The 21,038-nt window shown below is 45.7% G+C and overlaps 1 protein-coding gene across 1 annotated transcript in view; it reads right to left on the bottom strand.

The window, feature by feature from the left end:
• The window catches only part of CMTM8 (CKLF like MARVEL transmembrane domain containing 8), a 107,788-nt gene that overhangs the window by 32,286 nt on the left and 54,464 nt on the right, over positions 1-21,038 (bottom strand). The gene's annotated exons all lie outside the window — the stretch shown is intronic.

The following is a 21,038-nucleotide window of genomic DNA, read 5'->3' as shown; positions in this document are numbered from 1 at the left end:
CACTTTTTTTTTTAATGTTTATTTATTTTTGAGAGACAGACAGAGCATGAGTGGGGGAGGGGCAGAGGGCAAGAGAATATGGGCACATTTCTTTATTTTTTATTTTTATTTTTGAGAGAGAGAGAGAGCAGGAGCGGGAGAGGGGCAGAGACAGAGGGAGACACAGAATCACAAGCAGGCTCCAGGCTCTGAGCTGTCAGCACAGAGCCTGACACAGGGCTCGATCTCATGAGCCATAAGATCATGATCTAAAAGCTGAAGTCGGATGCTTAAGTGACTGAGCCACCCAGGTGCTCCTAGAGAGAGAGAATATGAAGCAGGCTCCAGGCTCTGAGCTGTCAGCACAGAGCCTGACACAGGGCTCGATCTCATGAGCCATAAGATCATGATCTAAAAGCTGAAGTCGGATGCTTAAGTGACTGAGCCACCCAGGTGCTCCTAGAGAGAGAGAATATGAAGCAGGCTCCAGGCTCTGAGCTGTCAGCACAGAGCCTGGCATGGGGCTCAAACTGTGCCCCATGAGCTGTGAGATCATGACCTGAGCTGAAGTCAGATGCTTCAACAACTGAGCCACCCAGGCACCCCCAAAGCAGCGTTTTTGAAGAAGGGCCTGGGCATGTGTATTTTAAGCACTTCCTCACATCATCCTTATCAACTGGTAAGTTGATTCGTTCAACATTTGGAATGCTACTGGCAGCTACTGTTGGCAGCTTCCTAACAGAGTCCTTTACCTAAAAATGCCTATTTTGTGTTTATACTGAACTGACAATCTGGCAAGGTAGAGAATATACTTTTTTTCCAGTTTGTTTTTTAACAACAGCTTTGAGCTATAATTCATATAACATAAAACACAACTAAAAGTGTACAATTCAAAGGATTTTAGTATATTCTTAGAATGGGGTAACTATCCCCACAATCAATTTTAGATCATTTTCATCCTCCCAGAAAGAAATCCTGTACCCGCTAGCAATCACCCCTCATTGCCCCTCGACCACACTCCATCCCAGCCTCCCAGGTCTTGGCAACCATTAATTTCCTGTCCATCTCCATTGGTTTGTCTATTCTGGACCTTCATCTGTGCCACAGCAAGTATCAGTCTTTACTCCTTTTTATTCATGAATAATATCCCACCGTAGGGACACGCCACAGTTCATTAATCTACTTATTAGACAGCCGATGGACATTCTGGTTGTTTCTCCATTTTGGGTCTTGTGAATAATGCTGCTGTGAATACTCTTGTGTACGTGTTTTATGTGGCTATGTGCCTTCAATTCCCTTGGGCACTTTCCTAGGAGTGGAATCGCTGGGTCATATAATTCTATATTTAACTTTTGAGGTAATGAAAGACTGTTTTCCAAAGTGACTGTGCCACTTTACAGTTCTACCAGCAGTAAGTGAAGCTTCCAGTTTCTCTGCAGGTACATCCTTGCCAATACTCATTGTCTTTTTGATTCTAGTCATCTGAGTGAGAATGAAATGGTATCTCACCATGGTTTTGATCTACATTTCCTGATGCTGAACATCCTTTCACGTGCTTACTGGCCATTTGTTCATCTTTGGAAAAACATCTTTTCAGGTCCTTTTCTCATTTTGTAGTTGGGTTGTCTTTTTCTTATTGAGCTGTAAGAGTTTCTTTGCATTTTATTTTTTTAATGTTTATTTATATTTGAGAGAGGAGAGAGTGAGAAAGCATGGGAGGGGCAGAGAGAGGGAAGACACAGAATCTGAAGCAGGCTCCAGGCTCCAAGTTGTCAGCACAGAGCCTGATGCAGGGCTTGAACCCATGAGCTGTGAGATCATGACCTGAGCCGAAGTGGCATGTTTAACCAACTGAGCCACCCAGGAGCCCCAAGAGTTTCTTTTTAAATAGAAGAGTCATTAACATAACATATTCCTGGGGCGCCTGGGTGGCTTAGTCGGTCGAGCGTCCGACTTTTGCTTAGGTCATGATCTCGTGGTTCGTGGGTTTGAGCCCCGCGTCGGGCTCTGTGCTGACTGCCAGCTCAGAGCCTGGAGCCTATTTCAAAGTCTGTATCTCCCTCTCTCTCTGACCCTCCCCTGCTCACGCTGTCTCTCTCTCTGTCTCCTAGAAATAAATAAAAAAAAAAACAACAACATATTCCTCCTAATATTTATTTGTTTGTTTGCATTTATTTTTAAGAAGGCTCCATGCCCAGTGTGGAGCCCAACGCGGGGCCTGAACTCACAACCCTGAGATCAAGACCTGGGCTGAGATCAAGAGTTGGATGCTTAACTGACTGCGCCACCCTGGCATGCCCCACTCCCCCATCCTAATTAATACCTTTTAAAAATGCACCAACAGCTAAGTTTTAAATACAGGTAAGCCCCAACACTTTAAGAGCTTTTCTTCCCAGAAGATGCTATCAGGTTGCTGTAAATCAAAATTTATTTTAAAAGCCTTAGCAAAGTGCTCTGCACAAGAGGAGGCATGGAATCCCATTTGGGAGAATAATCACTTTCTAATTCAGTTTCCAAGTAAACTCAGACGTTCCTGGATTGCATCTATTTATAGCACATCTGTGCATAACTCCATTTCTCATTCTTCCTGCAGCTGAATGGAGGTCACGAAGGTCACCGGACACCAGGACAACCAGATGGGCACTGCCCATGGCCAGGGTGTACAAGAGGGATAACTCAGTGTGGCCAGGGAGACAAGACAAACAGAAAGCCCTGCTGCAGTGCGGCCAATGGTAAGGACCAAAGAAGTACAGTTGTGTCATGAAATGTAGAATGATTCCTTCAGGGGCAGCGATAAGGGACTCTGGTTCTCAGAGAGGACTAAGGGAATCAGAAAGGCCAGGCCCTCAATGGGTGTCACTGCTCTCCAGGCAGGGGTGAGGCTGGGACTTGGCATCTACGTGCTTTAAGGATGTGGGCCAGGGGCGCCTGGGTGGCTTAGTCGGTTAAGCGTCCAACTTTCGCTTAGGTCATGATCTCACGGTTTGTGGGTTCGAGCCCCGCGTCGGGCTCTGTGCTGACTGCCAGCTCAGAGTCTGGAGTCTGTTTCAGAGTCTGTCACTCCCTCTCTCTCTGACCCTCCCCTGCTCACGTTGTCTCTCTCACTCTCTCCTAGAAATAAATTAAAAAAAAAAAAAAAAAGGATGTGGGCCAAAGGCCAGAGGGTTGGCAACACTTGGGATGGCGGTAGGCACTATGGAGGGAGAGGGTGGTTCGGCCATCCTTGGAATGGCGGGCTAAGGAGTTGAGAATGTATTCACTGGGCAGGCATGATGGACCCAGCGGCATTTTTTTGGAAACAGGTATTTCTGGCATCACCATTTCAGAGTTGGCGCATCTCCAAAACCTCCTTTGGCAATGGGAGACCTGTCATGTGACTGAGGGGGAGCTAGTTATCGGGAGGATTTGTTTCAATGCCACGTTGCCTGGAAGGCCGGCAGATGGGCAGCGGGTGGACTGGGAGCTCGGCCAGCCTGGCTTCTACACTTCTCCTGGCCACCTTTGCACTTGGCAGTGGACATGCATTCTTGAGAGAGGGTTCTAAGCTCGATGTCCCAAGCTGGCTTATTCCATGGGTCCCATGAAGAGCCTCCACCCTGGTTGATGCCATCCTCCTGAGAAAGTGACACTTGTCCACTGGGCAAGTTCAGATGCTCATTGTGGTATTTTATACTTGGGCACTGGTCCCTTGGGACATCTCCTGAGCCTCCCGAGGGATGAGAAGGAATAGCATATGGCACACAATTTATCTTTGGGAAGGACCTAGGAGTGTGTTGGGAGTACAGGAAGCCATGATATCTTAGCATCGGTTATATCCAAAGATTTGGGTTTGAGGTGGGGAAGAAGTACAATCACAGACAAATCACTACTCAGCACCTGCCACGGACCAGATGTTCGTGTTCCCCTGAAACTCCTATGTTGACGCATAATCCCCAGTGCAATGGTGTCTGGAGATAGGGCCTCTGGAAGGTGATTAGGCTTCACCCTCATGAATGGGATTAGTGTCCTCATAAAAGAGACCCTAGGAAGCTCACTTTCCTCTTCTGCCAACCAAGACGCCCAAATATGAGCCAGGAAGTAGGCCCTCCTTAGATATTGAATCTGCCTTCGTATTGGACTTCCCAGCATCTAGAACCATGAGGGAGAAATTTCTGTTGTTTGTAAAGAACCCAGTGTATTGTACTCTGTTATCACAGCCTCAAAGGACAAAGACAGTACTTTGTCATTGAAAATCAAAGCCAGAAATACCGCAGAGGCAGAAGCTTACAGGAATGAAAAATATCAAATACAAAACTCCCTCCTCAGTTTCATGTGGGCAGCTTCCGGCCTCATCCTCAGATCCCCGAGAGAATGAGCTTTACTCTCAGAAGTCTGGGATATTTTGGTTGAAAAATGTGATAAACATGGGCTTAGAGAAACAAGACTCGTGAATTTAGATACCTACTGTGACATTTCTCTTCCGTTGAGTGTTAAAAACAGACCAGCCCTCCCCGCCCGCCCCCCCCCCACTGTAGGAGCAGGCATATTACTTACTCATGGCTTAGCACGGACTTTTCTCTGAAGAACAGCTGATCATGGGGGCTTTCTAAGGTTGCCAGTAATATTACATTATTATTGGAATCTCTTTTCCCCCCTATAACTGAGTTATGCCTAAACACCCCTTAGTCTACTTCACAATTTAAATAGGTATGTAAGGATCCCCTGGGGATGGTCATAGATCAGTGCTCCCATTAAAACCAGAATAAAATGCTGTGGCCAATGGAGTTGATGTTTTTAAACAATTCACCAAACTCCTTCCTGGGCAAGATGATGCGGGAGACTGTCTCCCTGCCTTAGATGAGTTTAACAGTAATAACTCCCTACATGAGGAAAATGAGATTGCTACCCTCTTCACCTGTCTTAGAGAAGCTGTGGCACAGTTCCACGTAAGAGAAGGCCACGCCACAAGCCAGTGAACCTGGGAGGAATACACTAAACTGTGGCTTGTCCACTGGAGGCAGAAAATGTTAAATGTTAAATAGGTTATAATAGATAGATAGCTGGGTAGCTAGATAGATAATGCTGTTATATTTCAGAACTCCTGAGGTAGTCCCCAGACTGGAAAAATGGTTTTACATCATAAGCAAAGAGCTTCACAACCAGAGTCCAGACACCATACTTCATTGGGTTTTGTTGTTACTGTTTTCAGTAGGTCTCATGCCCAGTGCAGAGCCCAACTTGGGGCTTGAACTCATGACCCTGAGATCAAGACCTGAGCTGAGAGCAAGAGTCAGATGCTTAGCCAGCTGGGACATCCAGGCGCCACAACACACTTTGATTGTTCTTAATGGTGCAATAGGTTAGATTGGAAACCATGGGTGAAAAAGTAAAAGTCTGATCATTGTAAACAACATAGAAATGAAGAGAAGCAATATGGAGCCAGCATATCCAAGTCAAAGTTTGCCAGGAAGCCCCCAAATTCACTTTCCAGTTTCAAGGGGGCTTTCTGCCATTGGTGGCAGCATCCACCTAAGTTTCTGCAGGCATGTTAGCAACTAGCAGAGCTGGCCAGCTTTGGCCTTGCCCTGCATCACATTGTAGAGGAGAAAAAAAGAAACAGCTAGCACTCCCTGAGTCCATATCATGAACGAAAGGATCCCTTGGGATCGCCACTCACTGCTACAACAGCTTGACAATGTTAGCAATTTTGTCCATGTTTTAAAAATGGAGACAGAGAGGCAGAGTTGGCAATTTGCCCAGTGCCAACAAGTGGAGTATCTGTGCCCGATTTTCTAACGTCCAAAGGCCATACTCACTTATAAGAATTTGGCCACTTCTTCTGAGTTTTTTGCTCAAAAAGCCAGAAAGGGATAGAGCTGTCCAGACCCCTTGGGTAACAGACACTGCTCTAGGCAAGCTCGAGCGTAAAAGGGTCTCTTGCTCCAAAGTTCTCGGAGTCTCTTGGTCACAAGGGCAGGATGACTTGGTCTCTGGTTCAGTAGGAACAGGGAACTCTTATGTGCAAGCACTATCAGGAATAAATGCCACAGACCTATGTTGTGGGCAAACGATACCAAGTTTGAAAGTCAAAGTCTGGCCATGTTCACATTAACATAAAAATGTATTCACAAATACATTTTTAATACAGAGAAAAAATAATGCAAGCCTGTTTTTATAAACTACCTAAGACAGAGATGGAGAATCGGGGGGAAATGTGGAAATGGTTCTTTCATTGTTGTGGCTCGCTCTGGAAATCCATGAATGCATTTCCAGGAAGCAAACTGGGGACAGGAGGCTTGACAGACAAGTGACTAGTACCAAGCTACCAGAGGGGCCCACGACAGCCGCCAGCTGTCCCTTTTGCTGCCCCCCATGCCATGCTGGTCTCAGGAGCTCTGCAGAGAGGCATCTGACAGATGGGCAGCCGGGGGGTTTCCCCTGCAGTCTCCCAGCTGGACCATTTGGAGAGCCCAACATGGGGCTCGAACTCAAGCCTTTCTCTCAGCTTGAACATCCCTGGGCCATTTGACAACATCTATGCTGAACCTCACTGCCTCCTTGCTTCTGTAGGAAAGGTCAAGGCTGACACCTGGGCCGACGTCTTTGGTGAGAGCACAGGAAGCTCTCCACGAGGTCTAACCTCACCCAGCCCCCAAAACCTCACCTTTGGAGAATCAGGAACCAAGATCTACCAAGATGTTGTACAGAACACAAGACGTTCCCTCTGCTGTCTCTGTCTCTGGATTTTTCTGTTTCCCAGCCACATTGGAAGAGAAAAGTCACCCATGATGTCAATGTCAGGGCTCTAACCTCTGAGGGAGAGACTACAACAACTCAGTCTCCAGTCCCTGTTCCTGGGGTACACTATGAGTGACCCAGCTTGGGTCAGGTGCCTGCCTCTTGACCACACAATGGTAGCCTGGGCTGGAGCAGGGTTTGGGGGGTGAAATATCGCAGTGAGGGAATGTGGCTATCATATGTAAAGAGAAGGGCTGACAATTCATAGAAACTCTGTGAGTAAAGAACTCAACAGGCGTCCGTGACCAGGACAGCTTTAAAAGTGGTTCAGCCAGTAAAGTGGCTCAGTCAGTTAAGCATCTGACTCTTGACTTCAGCTCAGATCATGATCTCAGGGTTTGTGAGCCCTGCATCAGGCTCTGTGCTGACAGTGTAGAGCCTGCTTGGGATTCTCTCTCTCTGTCTCTGTCTCTCTCTCCCCCTGCCCTACTTGTACGCTTGCCTACATGCTCTCTCTCTCTCTCTCTCTCTCAAAAAAAGGGAAGCCAAGAAGCTACTTATCTATGAGATTAAAACTCTTATGGGGAAAATATTAAACTTGGTGCCATGCAAAATTTAAATTATTTTCATGCCAGCTCCTCACTGACTCCAAATGCTCCCAATAAGTGATGAACACACTACTAAAGAGTATTTGAAAGGTGTCCAAATAATGCCTTCCTGACCACTCCAAGAAGAAAACCACAGAAGTGTCTGATGAACACAGAGCTAGTATGTCATGTTGGAATGATCTACGTTGGACTGCAGGCTCACTTGGGTTCTAGATGGAGAGCTCTGACATCTGTAGAGTTTTTCTCTCAAACACATATTGGGCTTAAGTTCTAAGTACCTTGAATAAAAGCCTTTTCCCCATGGGAAGAGAATTCCACCATTTAGCACCGAGGTCAGCAAACTTATTCTGTAAGGAGCCAGAGAGTAAATATTTTAGGCTTCACAGGACAGACAGTTGCAATAACTCATGTCCGTGGCTGAGGCCTGGACGCAGCCAGTGTGTAAACAAATGGGCACGGCTGTGTTTGAACAAGAACTTCTGAAAACAGGCAGCAGGAGAGATTCAGCCCCCAGGCTGTAGTTCCCCGACTCCCGACTCCCGATCTGGCAGATTAGTTTCCCTTCATGGCAAACCAGGCTGGGATAACGCGCTGGGGCTCCCAACCCAGGAAGGCACATTCCTCCTCACCGGAGTATTTCAGGGAAGAAGTCAAGGCTTGCCTCTCCTTCCTCCCAAGGCTCTGGAGAGGGGCCTGTGGAGTCAGTCTACACTCATGCAGACTCACATTGCACATGCACGCTTTTGCTAGCTGTCTGTTCTTGCCTCTCTTCCCACTCTGGTTTCTTGTTAACAGCAGGTTTTCAAGTGGACAAGCTGACGTATGACCCAAGTCTCACTGAGGTCTGCAATATTGTTTAAATAGCGCCAGGTTTTCCTGGGAAACAATGTGGGCGTGGCCCTCTCTCAAGCAGGAAAGTACACCTCTGACTTGCACATTTTTACACTCAGTCTCCCATATAAATAAAAGGGTCTGTCCTTAGCAGATACCTAGTACTGGTTTTTGAAGACCAAACAATTTCCAATACAGGAAAACTCCAGAAAAGGAAAGTCATTGGCTGTCGCCCAAGAAGCACAAAGATGATTTAAAATAATTTTGGCGGGGGTTGGGAGGGGCACCTGGGTGACTCAGTTAAGTGTCCAACTCTTGACTTTGGCTCATGGTTCGTGAGCTCAAGCCCTGCATATGTTTCTGCACTAACAGCACAGAGCCTCCTTGGGATTCTCTCTCTCCCCTCTCTCTCTGTGCTTACCCTGCTCATGCTCTCTCTCTCTCCCAAAATAAACTTAAGAAAATAGTAAGCTTGGCGGGGGTGGGGGTGGGAAGAGAAGAAAGGAAGTCACCCCAAATGAAGAACTGGAAGTAAAATGAGATGATGGAGTCAAAGAAAGTCACTACTGTTTTCCAGGTGATTTTTTGGGAGAGAAACTAAGTTTACATAGAGTTTCAAAATTGAAAGGAAACAACATCTCCTTCCTCCCTCATCCTAACTACCACACATCGCCCTCACCCCCACCCTGGGACTGCACCACTCCCGGACTCCAGGAAAAAACAAATGCCAAGGAAGGGAATCAGGTACATCTTGAGGAAATGTAAGTTAATCCAATTTTTTTAAATAACAGCTTTATTGAGATGTAATTTACACATCATAAAATTTGCCCACTTAAAGGGGACAACTGAATGGATTTTAGACAGCCATCACAACTGTGGGACGTTTTCAGTACTCTGCAGAAGCCCCTTCCCCACCAGTGGCCACTCTTCATTCCCCCACCACTGCCACCCTCAGCCCTAAGCGACCACTACTCTATCTCTACAGATCTGCCTATGCTGGGCGTTTTATGGAAGTGGCATCATACATTACACAGTCCTTTGTGTCTGGCTTCCTTCACTTAGCATAATGCTGCTCAGGTCCATCCATGCCGTGGCAGGAATCGGGGGCATGTATTTCAATGTGTAAATAACATTCCACTGTACGACACATCACATTCTGTCTATTCATTGGCTGATGAACATTTGGGTCTCTTCCATTTTTTGGCCTTTGTGAATAATGCTGCTATAAACCCTCACGTACAAATTTGTGCATCACCCTATATCTTCATTTCTCTCTTTTAGTTTTTATTTATTTCTGAGCGAGAGAGAGAAACAGAATGTGAGCAGGGGAGGGGCAGAGAGAGAGGGAGACATAGAATCTGAAGCAGTCTCCAGGCTCTGAGCTGTCAGCACAGAGGCTGACGCGGGGCTCAAACCCACGAAACCTTGAGTTCATGACCTGAGCTGAAGTTGGACACTTAACCGACTGAGCCACCCAGGTGCCCCTCTTCCTTTCTCTTCAATCTAGTCTTATTTTGGATGTGCAAGGGAAGCCTGGGAGGATCTGAGGGTGTGGTCTGGCTGGCGTCAGTTTAGATGTTTAGATAAGGGCCTTGCAGGATCCCTAGTCAGAAGGAGCGGAAGTTTTTTCAGATACTCCCTCTCCTACACAGCTGCTCAGAGCAGAGCAGAACTGTATGAGGAAATACACACGGGCCTCAACGTTCAATTTTTGCACATTACTGACTGCAACCTCAAAACGTCTTTAATGTTAAGCAGCCTGACATCAGCTGACAAACCAGTATTTCCACCAAGGGTTGGTTTTTTTCAAGGGTGGTCTTGACAGCTCTGTCCTGTCTACTTTCACAACAGAGCTAGTCTGCACAAATATCTGAATATTTTGTGGCCTTTTATCATTAGGTTTTTGAAGTGGGTGGGAAGTAGAAAACTGGACTTGGTGGTGCTAGTGGTAATGTTGTTCACCACATGTGCACAGGACGGAAGTACTGGGCTGGTCATTTGAGAAGGCAAACCTAACATGTAGGAAATGCTGAAAGTCACTCTCCAAAGAGCATCTGAATGGGGTGCCTGGGTGACTCAGTCAGTTAAGCATCCGACTTTGGCTCAGGTCATGATCTCACGGTTCGTGGGTTCGAGCCCCGTATCGGGCTCTGTGCTGACAGCTAGCTCAGAGCCTGGAGCCTGCTTCATATTCTGTGTCTTCCCCTCTCTCTCTGACCCTCCCCTGCTCATGCTATCTCTCTCTCTCAGAAATAAATAAAACATAAAAAAGTAAATAAATAAAAACAAAGAGCATCTGAAATGCAAGGTGGAGTAATGGATGAAGTGGTAAAAAACTTTAAAAACATGGGCTGAGGACTAATATTTCAAAAAAATAATCCAGCATGGGGTGCCTGGGTGACTCAGTCATTTGAGTGTCTGACTCTTGATTTCAGCTCAGCTCATGATCCCATGGTTGTGGGATCGAGCCCTGCATCGGGCTTCACGCTGAGCATGGAGTCTGCTTAAGATTCTCTCCCTCTCTCTGTCTCTGTCTCTCCCCCACCCCCACCCCACCTTGTCCCTCTCCCCCACTCACATATGTGGGCTCTCTCTCTAAAATAAAAAAAGGGGCACCTGGGTGGCTCAGTTGGTTAAGGGTCTGACTTTGGCTCAGGTCCTGATCTCACTGCTCATGAATTCGAATCCTGCATCGGGTTCTGTGCTGACAGCTCAGAGCCTGGAGCCTGCTTTAGATTCTGTGTCTCCATTTCTCTCTGCCCCTCTCCCTGACTCATGCTCTGTCTTTCTCTGTCTCTCAAAAATAAATAAACATTTAAAAAAATAAAAGAAAAAAATAAATAAAATAAAATAATCTAGCATGGCCAATTTCCAAGTGTGATACTATAATGATTTTTTGTACAACGGGGGAGGGAGGGTTGGAGGAAAATTTAATTTTTAAAAACTTCTATTTTAAAATGTAATATTTAAAAAATAATAAGAGAAAACTCCTATCTTTTAAAGCTCCATACTAAAATATTTACAGATGAAATGAGATGTCATGTAGGATTTCCTTCCTGAAGGAAGAGTGGGTAAGAATATAGATGAAACAATACTGACCACAAATTAGTAATTACTGAAACTGGGCAGTGGCCAGATGGGATTTTATTAGGCTCAGTTTGAGAATTCCCATTAAGAAGTAGAAATAAAACCACATATTCCTTAGACCTAAATGCAGAGAGAAATTCCCAGGGTCTTAGCACCACTAACAGGGCGACCGTTTGCTGCAGACACCTCGTTAGCAAAGGAAGAAGACTGGCGTTGAAATTCTCTCTGATTAAATTCTTTAAGTAGGTAATAATACGGACACGGCTCAGAACTGGAAAAGTATAAGAAATGAGACAGGGGGAAGTCTCTTGCCAATCCCCTTCTGGGTCTGTCTCTTGCTACACCTTTCCCTCCCTAACCCCTGTAAAGTTTTCTGTGAACCTTTCCAAAATTATCCTTAGCTCCCCTACTCCCTGCCCCTCGCTATCCTGATTTAATGCATTTTGGAGATCTGTTCGAAGAATTTAGAAAGCTTCCTTATTTCTCATTCAACTGCTACGTAAATCTTCCTGAGCATACAGTATCCCTGATAGTTCCCTGTGGGTGGACGTTTTGCAGCAAACAGTGCTGCCAAGAATCACCTTGTACAGATACCGTTTTGTAGGTGTTCAGCTTTGCTGTGGATAAATTTCTACAGAAATGGGACTTTCTTTGACGGAGTCAAAGAATGCCTGCATTTATCCTTGTGGTAGCTATTGTTAAATGGCCATTCATAAAGGTTAGGCTGTCTTTTACTGCTATTTACTTTACCACCAATAATATGTGAACTTGAAAATAAAGCCTGGACAGAGTCATGACCATCGCCTGCCTCCTCCTCTTCAGCTCTCGGTCTTTCTTCCAATGTGCATGCTTCTTTGCCTACTAAATGTAATTTCAAGTAAGAGGGACCAAGTTGGACATGAAGAATTTACTTTAGAAAAGTCATCACAATTGTCCACACTTACTGTTTAATCTGTGTTTTAAGTACTTGCATAAAAAATAAATTAACATTTACTAGGCAGCCCCTAAAGGCTGGGCAGTGCTCTAAGCTTAATCATTACATGGCCTTGAGGTCAATTCTATTACCAGCCTCAACTGAGATGAGGCAAGGAGGCTGTGCATGAGTAACTGTCCCAGATCCCACAGCTTGGGAGTGACAAGCCGATGATGGATGCACAGCCCTCTCTCCCTCTGTGGCCTGTCTGTGCACATCTCCTTAGAGGCTCAGAAAACTTGCAAATTTGGGTCCCAAGCCACTGCTCTTTATTCAGGTCTCTTACAGTAATATATAAATTTGGGATTCAATCTTCAAACATTGGCTTATCCTACATTGTTAGGAATAAATTAAACACAAAAGCATTTTCTTATCATGGGAAAATGTCTACCATATTGGCAAACAGACCTTCAAATCTGGGTTCACGATCAGTCAGGGATTTGATCTGAGTGTTATGCCATGCAATATTTATAAATGGAAAATGATTCACATTAAAAAAAAATCACGAGTCCATATATTCTATGACTTAGGAAGAAAAAAAAAGAAAGTTAGAAAGAAAGAAAAAGATAAAACTTAGAGTTCTTTTACCATATAACCAATTGGTTTCTAAAAACTTTACTGAAAAATTTAGCTCTCAACTCAAATAATTCCATGTGCTTTCCTGCCTCATCCCCAAACATCATTCCCTTTTCTACATTTTGAGTCTCAATGCACTGCTGTTTTGGAAAAAAGAACTCCAGAACCAGCAAGGAAGCACTTTTATATTCAGCTCTCATTTCATATTTGGGTAGCGTAGTTATCGACAAATGATTCAACGTCTCCATAAGGCCTCACACATTTAGCCACAAACCTTCTCACAATAAAGGTCACATTCTTGTCATGCCTTCTGTTAACCATCTTCTAAGTTGCTCTGAAAAAGCTGCCCATCTGTCAAGTCTTGAGACCCAATATGTAAACACTGGGCATCTGGAAAAGTCTGAGTTAATCTTGGAGGAATTTTTTTCAAAGACAATGGCCAAAACTTTATCAGAATTGCTTTACTAGTAGATGGACCTGAGCAAATAAAGAGGTAGAATCATAGAAGTGATTTCCTTTTGTAACTTTTCAGAGGATTTCTAGTTATTTCAAGGAATGTCAAGAGTCTCAAAATAGAGCTAATTCATTAAAGAGAGAGAGAGAGAGCACGCTCCATTTGGCACTCCTAAAAGGAATCAAGTAAAGACTATCAATTCCAGAGAATTTAGGGATGATACCACAAGCCACCAAAAAATATACCACCTGTACCTGAAGTCACGTTGCAAGTATGTCCTTAAAGGTACTCCATGAAAACAAGGTCTATAGGTAGATTCATTTGGGAAAGGTGGATTCTAGCCAACTCTTGGAAATGTAGTAAACTAAAGGCTCTGAAGGGGCTCATGGTAATAAAACTGACCTTGTCTAACCTGGCCTTTTCCAAATGTTCTTGGCCATGGAATACCTTTCACCTGAAACATAACATGCCAGGGATCGTGCTGTGGGGGGTCCCCTTGGAGCACCAGGCCAGGCACGCTTGTGTTCCATCCCTCTCCTCGCCCTGCCCTGCCTTTCATGGTCACTGCCCACATCTCTTCTTCCCTGCACTGTGAAGTTTTGAAAACCGTGAATTTGGTTTAGCTACCTTTGTTTTTCCCTCAGCACTCAGTTTACCACTGAACGACTGACCCCAAGGACTCACTGCGGCACTCAAAAGTCAGGAAGCACGAACACGGGCACTGGAAAGGAGAGCTGCAATGGGGGTTTCCAGCACTTATGAAAGTGTTAAGCTACATTTACAAGAACACACAATTCAAGGTCTCTGTAAAAGGCTGTCAGTATCTCTATCAGCAAGGCCTCAGTTGGACTCACCCCAGAAAACTCTCCCTCCTTACTCATAATGGAAAGAAAGAAAATAGACTATTAAGAACAAAATTCCTGGGGCGCATGGGTGGCTCAGTCAGTTAGGCATCCAACTCTTGATTTCGGCTCAGGTCATGATCTCATGGTTCACAGAGATCGAGCCCTGCGTCAGGCTCTGGGCTGACAGTGAGGATCCTGTTTGGGATGCTCCCTCTCCCTCTCCCTCTCTCTCTGTCCCTCCCCACTCATGTTCTCTAAGTAAATAGATAAAAACTTAAAAAGAAAATCCTGCCTTACTCTTCTTACCCACATTCCCCCTGGGCCAGATCTGCCTTCATAATGTCAGCCAGTGAAGGGTTGGTTCTTCCCAGACACATCCTAACCATCCCTCAACCCCTAACAGAGTGACTTGGGCTGGGTGCTCCTCACATGCTCCCCCTCGCCCCTGTCTTCCCCAGGCATCTCCATATGCAGTGTTTCTTCCCACCCGGGCACAACCATAGAATAACAAAGCTGCCACTTTCTTGAGTCCACTGCTTCCCTTTCTCTGCATGCCCTGTTCTGCCAATGCAGAGTAAACCATTAATGCTCTACTTTTGTGGGTTGGTTGCTACGGTAGCTGTACCAGCCTCCGAGATGAGAAAGAAATCATGTAGAACCTTCTACAGGAACTACCTCTGGGAGCACCTCTGAGGCTGAGTGGTCTTCCTTTTAAAAGGTGATGCTTCGGGGGGTGCCTGGGTGGCTTGGTCGGTTGGGCGTCCAACTTCGGCTCAGGTCATGATCTCACAGTTCGTGGGTTTGAGCCCCGAGTTGGGTTCTGTGCTGACAGCTAGCTCGGAGCCTGGAGCTTGTTTCAGATTCTGTGTCTCCCTCTCTCTCTGACCCTCCCCTGCTCATGCTGTCTCTCTCTCAGAAATAAATAAAACGTTAAAAATTAAAAAAAAAAAAGTGATGCTTCGGCTCCCAGCACCCAAATCTCTTAGTGAGTTTGTTAAAAACGCAAGTGCCTGGGCTCCATCCCAGAACCCCTGGGTCAGAATCTCTGGGTGCATGGTGGGGGTGGTGCTCAAGAATCTTCGTTTAACAACTTATCTGTGACTCATGGATACAGGGTACTCTGAGAGCTGCTGCTTTCAAAGGCCAAGTGAAGAAGGCAAAGTGGGAGAAGGAATGAATGACATTGTGATAGAAAGAATAATGACCTCGTAGAGATGTCCACATCCTAGTCTCTGGGACCTGTAGCCGTCACCTTACACGGCCTATGTGATTAAGTTAAGGATTCTGGGCAGGCAGGTTATCCTGGATTACTGGATGGGCCCAATGGTCCTCAAGCATCCATACAAGTGACAAACAGAGGCAGGGAAGTCAGAGTCAGAGAGAGACTTGGAAACAGCTGTAAAGATGGAGGAAGGAGACACGGGCCAAGGACACTGATTCCCCTTATGAGGAACCAGAAGGAACCAGCCCCACCAACACTTTGGTATTAGCCCAGTGAGGCTGATTCTGGACTTCTGACCTCCAGAACTGTAAGAGAATAAATCTATGTTGCTCTAAGCCACTAAGTCTGTCATAATTTGTTAAAAAAAACAATAGAACACACACACACACACACACACACACACACACACACACACACCAATGAGAAACCTGAAAAAGCCCGGACCGTACCAAGCTTCTGGCCCAGATGTCAAATATATCTCCCTTCTAAGAGGCAGATATTTTAATTGAAAAATGCCAGCCGGCCAAAAGAATAGAAATGCTTCTGGGCCTAAAGGCGGAAGAAGATGGAGGCAGGAACAGCTTGCGGGGACATGACGATGGTGGCAGCGCCCTGGGTTCTCACTGTGCGCCAGGCACCATCCGAAGCTCTTATATGCAGAGGACCATTTGGGCACAGTTACCACTGTGCAGGGCAGGAGAGCACATCCCTGAGGGGAAGGGAGGGTGTGTGGTGGAAGCAGCGACACGGACGGCCTCATCCCCACGGTGGGCTGGGTTAGGAAAGTGTGAGGAGGGGCAGCAGGAACCGAGGGAGGGAAAGCTAGCTGCCTGGCATGGGGGGGCTGTGGGGAAGGAAGAGAGGGTGAGCGAAACTGCAGACAGCAAGGGGTGGAGTTCAGCCAGATGGCCTAGAAGGTGGCAGGAAAGAGCTAGACCAGACATGGGGGCCACAGGTGGGCTGGAAGCCCGGGTGACTGGGTGCTGAGCAGAAAGTTCTAGGATAGCTCTAAGGGCTGGAGGGCCAAACGCTTGTACCCTGCCTGGCTCTTCTTCAATGAGAAAGGAAACCTGGGGTGTGGCGCCCAAATGTCACAGGGGCCAACTGCGGATCTGAATTTAGGAAGCACATTTTGAAAGCACCATCCCAAGTAAGGTGACAAACTTCCTTCCACCAGAACTGACTCAGGATCGACACAAAAGAATAAACAGACTACAAATACCTTCAAAAATGATACTCTTGGGGTGTCTGGGTGGCTCGGTTGGTTAAGCGTCTGGCTTCAGCTCAGGCCACGATCACACAGTTCATGAGTTCGAGCCCTGTATTGGGCTCTCTGCTGACAGCTCAGAGCCTGGAGCCTGCTTCAGACTGTGTCTCTCTCTCTCTGCCCTTCCCCTACTCACACTTTGTCTCTTTCTGTCCCTCTCAAAAATAAACAAACATTTTTTAAAAATGATAAATAATATAAACATTTTAAAAAATGACATGGTTTATCATCCCAAGTGCAGAAAATGTTTATATATCTGTATAAAGAGGAAGGAACTAAAAAGTTAGAGTAGTTGAATTACTTGCAGGTGGGGAGGAGGATTTGGAGCCAATTTTTTTTCACAGTTTCACTAAAGTATAATGTACACACAATAAATGATGCCTATTTACAGTCCGTGGTTTGGGGTCACCTGAGTGGCTCAGTAGGTTGAGCATCTGACTTCGGCTCAGGCATGATCTTCTGGTTCATGAGTTCAAGCCCCACGTTGAGCTCTCTGCTGTCAGCCTAGAGCCCACTTCTGATCCTCTGTCCCCCTCTCTCTGCCCCTCCTCTGCCTGCACTCTCCCATAAATAAATAAATACTAAAAAATCTATTATCAAAAATATTTAAAAATATATTATTTTTTTAAAAATATTTTTTATTTATTTCTATGAGAGAGAGAGAGAGACAGCGTGAGCAGGGGAGGGTCAGAGAGAGAGGGAGACACAGACTCTGAAATAGGCTCCAGGCTCCGAGCTGGCAGTCAGCACAGAGCCCGACGCGGGGCTTGAACCCACGAACCGCGAGATCATGACCTAAGCGAAAGTCGGACGCTTAATTGACTAAGCCACCCAGGAGCCCCTAAAAATATATTATTAAAAATAATAAAATACATGGTTTTATAAGTTTTGCCAAATGTATATATATCGTGTAGCCACCACCACAATTAATATTCAGAACGTTTCTCTCGCCCCCAAAGTGCCCTAGTGCTCATTTACAATTAGACTCTCCTGCTGCCACCAGGCAGCCTACTCTGATCTGTTTTCTGTCCTATTGATTAATGTTTTTTTTTTAAGTTTTTTTAATGTTTATTTATTTTTGAGGTAGAGAGAGACAGAGTGAGAGCAGGGGAGGTGCAGAGAGGAGAGAGACACAGAATCGGAAGCAGGCTCCAGGCTCTGACCTGTCAGCACAGCGCCCGACCTGGGGCTTGAGCCACGAACCAGGAGATCATGACCTGAGCCAAAGTCAGACGCTCAATCGACTGAGCCACCCACGTGCCCCTATCGATTTATTTGCATTTAAATTTCATATGGATAAAATTGTATAGTACGTACAGAACAGGGGCCAGAACAACTTTTCCTATGAAGGGCCACACAGTAACTATTTTAGGCTTGGCAGGCCACACATTCTCTGAGGAGCCCAAAGGCGGCCACACACTGCATGCAGAGACATGGCTGCGTTCCAATAAAACTCAATTCACGGACACAAATTTGAATTTCATGTAATTTTTACATATCGCAAATAGCATCCTTATTTTAATTTTTTCTCAACCACTAAAAAAAAAGTGCGAGTCATTCTCAGTGTGTTTGTTAAGACCAGCAGCGGGCCCAATCTGGCCTGTAGGCTGGGTTTGCCGACCCCAGATACGGTATAGACTCTACTGTGTCCAGATTCTTTTATTCAACATTCTGGAATTCATCTGTACTGTTGCATATACCAGTAATTCACATTACCGTGACGTAGCCTGCTGTATGGCTAGGCGACAACTGTGGATTTGCTTACCAGTGGATACAAAGGCCCAACTATTTACATTTTCTTTATCATAATCTTTACTAATTGTTAAAACATTAAGAGTATACTCTACAAAATGTCCAGGATGAAAAGCACACTAACATAGGTATTTAAAAACATTTTTTTCCCATTATTTAAATGTCTGTAACTTTTTCCAAATTTCTAGAATTCTTTATACTTATATAACATAAGAGCTCAGAGCAATCCCATAAAGCAAGTCAGGGTATTTCCTCAATAGAGTGTTTGCAGATTCAGGGGCAGACCGGGTCCCTGGCACCGGCCGAGGCTCGTGCCCAGAGCTGATGCTGATAAAGGATCACATAACCCTGGCAGTGAGATTCTCAGGTTCCTAAGAGAAACCCATAACTGCAGTGTAGCTTCCAGCAATAGGATTTCCTCCTCATGTTGCAGGAAAATAACCCCAGAAGAAAGTGCTAAGGGCTACTTCTAAGTCTGACCTATATTTATTAAACTCATTTCTTTCTCTGGTGCCCTTTGTAGGCAAGGACGGGGCTTCCTACTAAGATATGTACTGGAGGTGCCCAGCTGGCTCAGTTGGCAGGAGCGTGTGCTTCTTGGTCTTGGAGTTGTGAGTCTGAGCCCTGAGTTAGGTGTAGAGATTACTTAAAAATAAAAAAATTAAGTTTATTTCTTTATTTTGAGAGTGAGAGTGTGAGAGCAGGGGTGGGGCAGAGAAAAAGGGAGGGAGAGAGAATCTCAATCTGTGCTGTTAGCGCAGAGCCTGATGTGGAACTCCATCTCATGAACTGTGAGTGCGTGACCTGAGCTGAAATCAGGAGCCAGACGCTTAGCCCACGGAGCCACCCAGGCGCCCCTGAATGGGAGATTTCTAAAGCAACCCCAGACAGTGTATCCGCAGCTTGGGTACAATTTTTCTTGCAGCAAAAACACAGCTAGACTGTAAATTCAAGCTGCAGCCTAACAGTGCTAGCAAAATTCCTCTGCTCTATTGCTGCTGCCACAGAATTCTGATGGGGCCTGCCTTTCAACAACACTATCTCCGGAACCTGCCCCCGACAGACGAGTACAGATGTGGTTTTTCTCAAAGCTACATAATCTCCTTGAGATGTTTGCGTTATTCAGGGAAAAACCCACAAAATTTTTAAAATCATCCATAATTCCACTACTCCTTTCCAAACGTGTAGCTTACGTGGTAAAACTTGGAGGGGATGAATTTCCTGCTGTGTTTTGGGTTGGTCCTATTTTGAATGTCATTTGTTTGTTTCCTCTTTTCCCTTTTAAAGACTGAGCTAGGAATATAACGACCGGCTATGAGAATCTCCAGTGACCCTGCAGGAAGCAGAGCCAACTGATCACAGTCCAGGGTGACAGAACACAGTCATCAGGTGCCTAGGGGAGCAGACAAATTCTCCCACCTCAAACGCAAAGAGTCCACAGTGGGCGTGGTGTCACCTGCAAAGCTCCCACTCCCTGTAGTGAGCTGGAAAGTCACAAAGCCCAGGGCGCCCAGACAAGGCTAGCCCAGGATTTGAACTCTGGACTTCCTGCTGGACCAAAGCCTCAGTTAAAAGAGCTGAATTACTAAACACATGGCTGGGCTCTCACTGGGCTGGCCTCTGAGGAAATCTGAGATCCCAGATGCCCTAAGTTTGGGACACTTTGTAGGCACATGAGTCGAGCAAGGAAGCAAGAGAAGAAACTGATGTTCGGCTCAGGCGTGCATGAGTCTTTCCGGGATTAAACTCAAATCAGCTGGTCTTGTTACAGCCCCAGGAGAAGTCAAGGCAGGCCCAGGTAATGCTTTGCACCCACGCGTATTTCAGTGAGCCAACAGAGGCTGAAAGCCGTTTGTCTGGAAATTAATAGCTAAGTACATATGATCAAGACGCAAGTTCCCCCCAGTACACTGGGCTCTCTGGTCCTATCAAGGAAATAGTCAGACGTCCTAAATCCTCCAACCTTCTAATGCCATCACTATCCCCGGATGGCGCCACTCACCTCTAGCCACGGTTGACTAAAAAGCTATCATGACAACTTTCTAGCAGACAGCATGTGGAGGAAGGAGCATTTCGAATTGGTAGGGCCACTGTGGCCCCGAACTGTGAAACAGTTTTGAATGTTAGGTTCCTAAAAGTGACACCCACCTTATTTTCCTAACAGTTTATACCATGGGATCTAACAGATAACAAACTAAAATTCACTAAGCTGCACTGTGTCTATCAAACCATGTTAAAATACAATAGCGGATTCTGTTCAGAAACTTACTATGTGCACGGCAGTGTTCTAAAGGCTTTGTACATGGGGCGCCTGGGTGGCTTAGTCGGTTCAGCGTCTGACTTCGGCTCAGGGCATGATCTCTCAGTTCGTGGGTTCAAGCCCCGCATTGGGCTCTGTGCTGACAGCTAGCTCAGAGCCTGGAGCCTGCTTCAGATTCTGTATCTCCCTCTCGCTCTGAGCTTCCCCTGCTCATGCTGTCTCTCCCTCTCTTTCTCTCTCAGAAATAAATTAAAAAAAAAAAAAACAATAAAAAAATTAAAAAAAATAAAGGCTTTGTATATGTTCTCATGTGACCTTCACATGAGGTAGGTACCATGAGTAGCCTCATTTTACAGATGAGGAAACTGAGGCATAAGGGGGTTAACTAATACCAAAGTCACGCACACAGAGTCTGAATCTCCTCGTGTCCTTTCCAGTCCGTGCTCTCCATAAAAAATAGAGTTCTC

This window comes from Hyaena hyaena, unplaced genomic scaffold (genome assembly GCF_003009895.1).
Source record: "Hyaena hyaena isolate Hyena2069 unplaced genomic scaffold, ASM300989v1 scaffold_350, whole genome shotgun sequence".
Classification (NCBI taxonomy): Eukaryota; Metazoa; Chordata; class Mammalia; order Carnivora; family Hyaenidae; genus Hyaena; species Hyaena hyaena.
Note: the sequence above shows the minus strand (reverse complement) of the source record. Positions and strands in the feature narration are given on the sequence as shown.